The sequence below is a fragment of the Oncorhynchus kisutch genome, linkage group LG19 (genome assembly GCF_002021735.2).
Source record: "Oncorhynchus kisutch isolate 150728-3 linkage group LG19, Okis_V2, whole genome shotgun sequence".
Taxonomy (NCBI): domain Eukaryota; kingdom Metazoa; phylum Chordata; class Actinopteri; order Salmoniformes; family Salmonidae; genus Oncorhynchus; species Oncorhynchus kisutch.
This window is the reverse complement of record NC_034192.2, coordinates 1158937-1168100: the sequence shown is the minus strand read 5'-3', so window position 1 is coordinate 1168100 and position 9164 is coordinate 1158937.

The following is a 9164-nucleotide window of genomic DNA, read 5'->3' as shown; positions in this document are numbered from 1 at the left end:
AAAATGGATTCAATTAATTGTTTTCCTCATCAAGCTACACACAATACCCCATAATGACAAAGCAAAAAAAGGTTTTTAGAAATGTTATTTACATAAGTATTCAGATCCTGCTCTGAGACTAGAAATTAAGCTCAGCTGCATCCTGTTTCCATTGATCTTCCTTTGAGATGTTTCTACAACTTGATTGTAGTCCACCTGTGGTAAAATCAATTGATTGGACATGATTTGGAAAGGCACACACCTGTCTATATAACGTCCCACAGTTGACAGTGCACGTCAGAGCAAAAACCAAGCCATGAGGGTGAAGAAATTGTCCATAGAGCTCTGAGACAGGATTGTGTAGAGGCACAGATCTGGGGAAGGGTACCAAAACATGTCTGCAACATTGTAGGTCCCCAAGAACACAGTGGCCTCCATCATTCTCAAATGGAAGTTTGGAACGACAAAGAATCTTCCTAGAGCTGGCCGCCTGGCCAAACTGAGCAATCAGGGGAGAAGGGCCTTGGTCAGGGAGGTGACTAAGAACCAGATGGTCACTCTGACAGAGCTCCAGGGTTCCTCTGTGGAGATGAGAGAACCTTCCAGGAGGACAACCATCTCTGCACCACTCCAACAAGCAGGCCTTTATGGTAGAGTTGCCAGACAGAAGCCACTCCTCAGTAAAAGGCAAATGACAGCCTGCTTGGAGTTTGCCAAAAGGCACCAAAAGTACTCTCAGACCATGAGAAACGAGATCCTCTGGTCTGATGAAACCAAGATTGAACTCTTTGTCCTGAATGCCAAGCGTCACGTCTGGAGGAATCCTGGCACCATCCTTACGGTGAAGCAAGTTGGTGGCAGCATCATGCTGTGCGAATTTTTTTCAGAAGCAGGGACTGGGAGACTAGTTAGGATCGAGGAAAAGATGAGCGGAGCAAAGTACAGAGATCCTTGATGAAAACCTGCTCCAGAGGGCTCAGGACCTCAGACTGGGGCGAAGGTTCATCTTCCAACAGGACAACGACCCTAAGCCCACAGCCAAGACAACGCAGGAGTGGCTTTGGGACAAGTCTCTGAATGTCCTTTGCCGTGGCCCGTTCAGGGCCCCCCAAAAATGACTGTGCGGCGACGCTCCCCATCCAACTTGACAGAGCTTGATAGGATCTGCAGAGAAGAATGGGAGAAACACCCAAATACAGTTGTGCCAAGATTGTAGCGTCATACCCAAGAAGACTCGAGGCTGTAATCGCTGCCAAAGGTGCTTCAAGAAAGTACTGAGTAAAGGGTCTGAATACTTATGTAAATGTGATATTTCAGGTTTGATTTTTTATAGATTTCCTGCAATTCTACACATTTTGCCATAGCTTATGCCTTGTTCTTATGCTATCTGAGGGACTAGTCAAGGACCATATCACCTCCACCCTACCTGACACCCTAGACCCACTCCAATTTGCTTACCGCCCCAATAGGTCCACAGACGACGCAATCGCAACCACACTGCACACTGCCCTAACCCATCTGGACAAGAGGAATACCTATGTGAGAATGCTGTTCATCGACTACAGCTCAGCATTTAACACCATAGTACCCTCCAAACTCGTCATCAAGCTCGAGACCCTGGGTCTTGACTCTGCCCTGTGCAACTGGGTACTGGACTTCCTGACGGGCCACCCCCAGGTCAGGGTAGGTAACAACATCTCCAGCCCGCTGATCCTCAACACTGGGGCCCCACAAGGGTGCATTCTGAGCCCTCTCCTGTACTCCCTGTTCACCCACGACTGCGTGGCCATGCACGCATCCAACTCAATCATCAAGTTTGCGGACAACACTACAGTGGCAGGCTTGATTACCAACAACGAAGAGATGGCCTACAGGGAGGAGGTGAGGGCCAATGGAGTGTGGTGTCAGGAAAATAACCTCACACTCAACGTCAACAAAACAAAAAGCTTGTCACCAAAAGCACTCACAAACTTCTACAGATGCACAATCGTGAGCATCCTGTCGGGCTGTATCACCGCCTGGTACGGTAACTGAGGTCTGCACAACACATCACTGGGGGCAAACTACCTGCCCTCCAGGACACCTACACCACCCGATGTCACAGGAAGGCCATAAAGATCATCAAGGACAACAACCACCCGAGCCACTGCCTGTTCACCCCGCTATCATCCAGAAGGCGAGGTCAGTACAGGTGTATCAAAGCAGGGACCGAGAGACTGAAAAACAGTTTCTATCTCAAGGCCATCAGACTGTTAAACAGCCACCACTAACATTGAGTGGCTGCTGCCAAAATACTGACGCAACTCCAGCCACTTTAATGATGTAAATTGATGGAAATGGATGTAAAAATGTATCACTAGCCACTTTTAACAATGCTACTTAATATAATGTTTACATACCCTACATTACTCATCTCATAAGTATATGTACTGTATATACTGTACTCTATATCATCTTCTGCATCTTGCCATCTTTATCTAATATATGTATCACTAGCCACTTTAAACTATGCCACTTTATGTTTATATACCCTCCATTACTCATCTCATATGTATATAGTGTACTCTATACCATCTACTGCATCTTGCCTGTTTATTTATTTTATTTTTATTTCACCTTTATTTAACCAGGTAGGCTAGTTGAGAACAAGTTCTCATTTGCAACTGCGACCTGGCCAAGATAAAGCATAGCAGTGTGAGCATACAACAAAGAGTTACACATGGAGTAAACAATTAACAAGTCAATAACACAGTAGAAAACAAAGGGGGGGTCTATATACAATGTGTGCAAAAGGCATGAGGAGGTAGGCAAATAATTACAATTTTGCAGATTAACACTGGAGTGATAAAAGATCAGATGGTCATGTACAGGTAGAGATATTCTGCCGTTCTGTACCATCACTCATTCATATATCCTTATGTACATATTCTTTATCCCTTTACACTTGTGTGTATAAGGTAGTAGTTGTGGAATTGTTAGGTTAGATTACTCGTTGGTTATTACTGCATTGTCAGAACTAGAAGCACAAGCATTTCGCTACACTTGCATTAACATCTGCTAACCATGTGTATGTGACAAATACAAATGTGATTTGATTTGTAGTGGCGGCCACAACTTAGCAGTGGCGGTGCGGTATATGTGTCTGTGTGTGTCACTGGCAGCAGTGGGCCCAGGCTCTGAGCAGGCTGTTGGAGGGATTTACCTGCAGGGGCTGTCAGGAGAATCAGGCCAGCCTTGATCGGGGGAAACCAGGGGCAGCTAGACAAACGCACCAGTGGCGGTCAGTGCAGTTTAAGATGAGGGAGGACAATTTTTTTTTTTACGAGCATGGCCTTATTTATATTACAGCATATTGTATGACTGTCATTCATATTCCTTCCACCCAGTTCAATGTAACAGCGATAGGTTTAGGCTAATAAATTATACTCTAATTTTCCCTTTACCCATCATGAGGTCGCTACAACCTAGCCTATGAATGAAAATTGACAATGTAGGTGCACACAGACAGTGACATTCAATATCGCCTTGCACACTGTTACCTGCGTCTAGCTGATGTAATCATTAGTCCAACAGTTGCAAACGGGAGTTTCTATTGGACAAATTCAAGTATGTTTATCCCCATTTTGTTTCCGTTTAAGAAACGTTTTTCAACAGAATACACCACTGATCATGTGTAAACACACAGCCACGTTGTATTCCTTCTCGCATCCATATGCTCTCCTCCTCTCACCTCTTCCCTTCGCTTGTGGACTTCAATGCACAACACTTCAGCTGTATGTGACCAGGAAAAAAACTTTTCCAAGCCAAACCATATCATAACCGCTACACACAGCCTACATCATTGTCACCATATTAGCTAAAGTAACATCATAGTCAGCATAGCTAATAGAACTAACGCGTTAGTAAACCCGCTACAATCATGCAGTAACGTTACAGTGTACCGTCAGTAAGCAGTTACACCAGCGGGCCCCGGTGGCAATACATTAATAAAACCAAAAGCTTACCTTGACTTGGAAGAGTTCCAGTGTTGTGTTGGCTAGTCATAGCCAGCTAGCTAATATATCATCCCTCTGTTTGAGCCGGGTGTTACAGTAGACTAAACTAACTATCTGTGTTTGCTAAGTAAGTGAAACTGGAAAAGAAAATGACAATCTCTCTCTATATATATTTCTCTATTGCTTCTCCTTCATTTTGGAAGAAATGAATTTGTTCAAAACTGTTGAACTATTGTCTTTCTCTCTCTTTGAGTCAACAACACAACATAAGCTAGCTGTAGCTTCTGCTTTCAGTACTAGATTAATTATCTGATCCTTTGATTGGGTGGACAACATGTCAGTTCATGCTGCAAGAACTCTGATAGATTGGAGGACATCCTCCGGAAGTCATAATTACTGTGTAAGTCTATGGAAGGGTTGAGAACCATAAGCCTCCTAGGTTTTGTACCCAGAGGAGGATGGAAGCTAGTTGTCCTCCAGCTACACCATGGTGCTACCCTACAGAGTGCTGTTGAGGCTACTGTAGACTTTCTTTGCAAAATAGTGTGTTTTAATCAATTATTTGGTGACGTGATTGTGTTTAGTATAGTTTTATTATTTTTATTTCTATGAAATTCACTGAGGAGGATGGTTCTCCCTTTCCTCCTCTGACGAGCTTACACTGAAACACACACTCTCTGCTACCGCACGGCAAGCGGTACTGGGGCCCAGAGGCTTGGTCCAAAAGTGTCTTTAACAGCTTCTACCCCCCAAGCTTTAAGACTTCTGAACAGTCAATCAAATGGCCACCGAGTCTATTTGCACTGACCCCATTTTATAAGCTGCAGTTACCCGTTATTTATTATCTATGCATAGTCACTTTACCCCTAACTATATGTACATATTACTTAAATTACCTTGACTAACCTGTAACCCTGTACATTGACTCTGTACCGGTACACCCTGTTTATAGCCTCGTTATTGTTATTTTATTGTGTTATTTTTAGCAAATATTTTTTTTACTTTAAAAAAGTCTTAATTGTTGGTTAAGGGCTTGTAAGTAAGCATTTCATGGTAAGGTGAAATACCCTGATACAGTACCTGTTGTATTCAATGTGATTTGATTTGACACACACAACCTAGACAGAAACACAACCTAGACAGAAACACAACCTAGACAGACAGACAGAAACACAACCTAGACAGAAACACAACCTAGACAGAAACACAACCTAGACAGAAACACAACCTAGACAGACAGACAGAAACACAACCTAGACAGAAACACAACCTAGACAGAAACACAACCTAGACAGAAACACAACCTAGACAGAAACACAACCTAGACAGACAGACAGAAACACAACCTAGACAGAAACACAACCTAGACAGAAACACAACCTAGACAGAAACACAACCTAGACAGAAACACAACCTAGACAGACAGACAGACACACAACCTAGACAGACAGACAGAAACACAACCTAGACAGACAGACAGACAGAAACACAACCTAGACAGACAGAAACACAACCTAGACAGAAACACAACCTAGACAGAAACACAACCTAGACAGAAACACAACCTAGACAGACAGACAGAAACACAACCTAGACAGAAACACAACCTAGACAGACAGAAACACAACCTAGACAGACAGAAACACAACCTAGACAGAAACACAACCTAGACAGACAGACAGAAACACAACCTAGACAGAAACACAACCTAGACAGACAGACAGAAACACAACCTAGACAGACAGACAGACAGACAGAAACACAACCTAGACAGAAACACAACCTAGACAGACAGACAGAAACACAACCTAGACAGAAACACAACCTAGACAGACAGACAGAAACACAACCTAGACAGAAACACAACCTAGACAGAAACACAACCTAGACAGACAGACAGAAACACAACCTAGACAGAAACACAACCTAGACAGAAACACAACCTAGACAGAAACACAACCTAGACAGACAGACAGACACACAACCTAGACAGAAACACAACCTAGACAGAAACACAACCTAGACAGACAGACAGACACACAACCTAGACAGAAACACAACCTAGACAGAAACACAACCTAGACACATATTGCTGCAAAAAAACAGTCTTGCCAGACAGCTGCAGATAGACTAAGCCTATCATTGACGACCAAGCAGAAAGCCCTTAAGCTCAACACAACTGTTACGGGGAGGTAAGGGACTGAGGAAATGTCACACACACACACACACACACAAATATAGATAGAATGTGTTTTAGAGCTTATTTGACTCTGCTTTGGACCAGTTCTGGACAGTGAGTAGTGTGGTGTGTGTCGCTTGGTCTGTCTGGCCTCTGGATGTGTGGTGTCAAGGCTAGGTCTTGACACCACAGGTGTTTTGGTCTGGCCTGTCTAAGTGTGAGTGTTTGTGTGTGTGGCAGCCTTGGGCCCAGACTCTGAGCAGGCTGTTGGGGGGATTTACCTGCAGGGGCTGTCAGGAGAATCAGGCCAGCCTTGATTAGGGGAAACCAGGGGAAGCCAAACACACACGCACACTAGACTGACGCACAACCTAGTCCTAGAGACACACACACTCACACACACAACCTAGACAGAAACACAACCTAGACAGAAACACAACCTAGACAGACACACACACACACTCAACACAGCATAGCTGCTAGATGCAGGGGTGGGAAACTCCAGTCCTTGAGGGCCTGATTGGTGTCAAAGTTTTTCCCCAGCCCCAGCTAAAACACCTGACTCCAATAATCACCTAATCATGATCTTCAGTTTAGAATGCAATTTGATTAATCAGCTGTGTTTGCTGGGATGGAGAAAAAGTGACACCAATCAGGCTCTGGAGGACTGGAGTTGCCCACCCCTGTGAGGTAAGGGCCTGAGCAAATGTCACACACACACACACAGTCTTGTATAACCAACCTTGTGGGGACACACAATTCAGTCCCATTCAAAATCCCATTTTCCCGAACCCCTTACCCTAACCTTAACCCAAAAACCTAACCCTAGCTCCTAACCCTAAAACTAACCCAAGCTCCTAACCCTAAAACTAACCCTAGCTCCTAACCCTTAAACTAACCCTAGCTCCTAACCCTAAAACAAACCCCAGCTCCTAATCCTAAAACGAGCCCTAGTTCCTAACCCTAAAACTAACCCCAGCTCCTAATCCTAAAACTAACCCAAGCTCCTAACCCTAGCACCTAATCCTAAAACTAACCCTAGCTCCTAACCCTAAAACTAACCCTAAAACTAACCCCAAAACTAACCCCAGCTCCTAACCCTAAAACTAACCCAGCTCCTCATCCTAAAACTAACCAGAGCTCCTAACTAACACTTGCTCCTAACCCTATACCTTAACATAATTCTAACACAAATTCTAACCTTAACCCTAAACCCCTAGAAATAGCATTTGACCTCGTGGGCCAAATTTTTGTTTGTTTACTATTCTTGTGGGGACTTCTGCTCTGCAACGAGGACGTTGGTGTGACGCATTCCACAACTTCTTCAATGACACTTCTCCTTGGAACAAGTGCTGTGAGAGAGCATGCCTCTCTACCACAGGTGGCTGGTGGCACCTTAATTGGGGAGGACAGGCTCATTGTAATTGCTGGAACGGAATTCATGGGTTGATGTCAAACAAATGGTGTTTGTGTGTTTTAATACCATTCCATTGATTCCGTTCCAGACATTATTATGAGCCGTCCTCCACTCACCAGCCTCCTGTGCAAGTCTCTGTTATAGATAATGAGAGATAGTGTGTGTCCACACACAGAGTGTTCATGGACAAGCCTGGGAGGGGGGGGTGTCAGTGATCTGTGATGTGTGGCTTAGACAACACTAAGACTGATAGTGTGATGGTTTAAAAGCTCTCTTTCAAATGTTAGCTGTGCAGGACTCTTCATCTCTAACTTTCAGCATATGTGCACAGCTGCACGCACACAAACCACAAGGGCCAGATACAAGACACACACCCCAGGAGGGCTAGACAGACACATACACAGCTCTAGGCCAAATCTCCCATTGTACCCAGCACACAGCAGAACAAGGCTCCTTGTCTTTCTTGTCTGGCCAGACTTACGTTTTCTGTCTTTTATGAGGTCACTTCTGAGGCTGGCCTGACAACACATGATTAGCGTAGGCAAAACAGAAGCCTTTGGTTAGTGGGGCCGTGAAAATGTTCTCTTTAAATGTTACAGTGCTGGACTTTGAAGATTTAAAAAGTGTTTACTGATGGATTCTGCTTTGTTTTTTTGTCATTTAAGACGTGTGTGTGTGTGTGTGTGTGTGTGTGTGTGTGTGTGTGTGTGTGTGTGTGTGTGTGTGTGTGTGTGTGTGTGTGTGTGTGTGTGTGTGTGTGTGTGTGTGTGTGTGTGTGTGTAGGGAGGGGCAGGGTAGTCTGGCTGTAATAAAATGATTCTAATTGGTTCAGGCATTAGCATTCTGGTTCCATTACTCAAGGGAAGCCCTTTGCGTGAAATCAATTGTGTTAAAATATTTAAAAAACAGAACTTAGCCTAAGTCTATCGCTGAAAGGTTTGTTTCCAATTCATGCTAGTTTACTGAAGAAAAACATATGCTGTGGAAATCAAGGATTTCCTAACAATTATTCCGAACTTAAGCGGCATTACACAATATTACCCCCCCCCCCCCCACACACACACACACACACACACACGCACACACACCACTAATACGATTGAAACTCAATAATACATCAACTGAGTTGAGCAGTGAATTGTATAATGTTGCAAACTTAGGTTAGACTATGTGGCTGGGCTTTGAGAGACATAGTAGCCTGAAGTCACAGATAAGATGGAGCATTACAAGATGAGGCTTTTGTGTTTTAAATCAGTGTGGCTTTTTGAGAAAAGGTCTGTGGGTTCGCACCTACGCAGGACTTATCTGGATTATTGGCAGGTCTTCCATGGAGCTTTAAAGTCAACTATAAACCATAAATTAAATCCTGATGTTGGACAAATGTGTTAAATGTTCCATTCTAATGTGATGAGCCATAAGGGAGACTACCACTGTTAAAGGTGCACCATGCAGAAATCGCTCCGCCATTTCCTGGTTGCAAAAGTTCGAATAATTTGCCTAATTTCAGTTTACACAACAAAACAAGCAAGTATAGTGTAGAGAATAATTGTACCATCTAAAACACTGTGAAATATATTTTCGACAACCAGCTGTT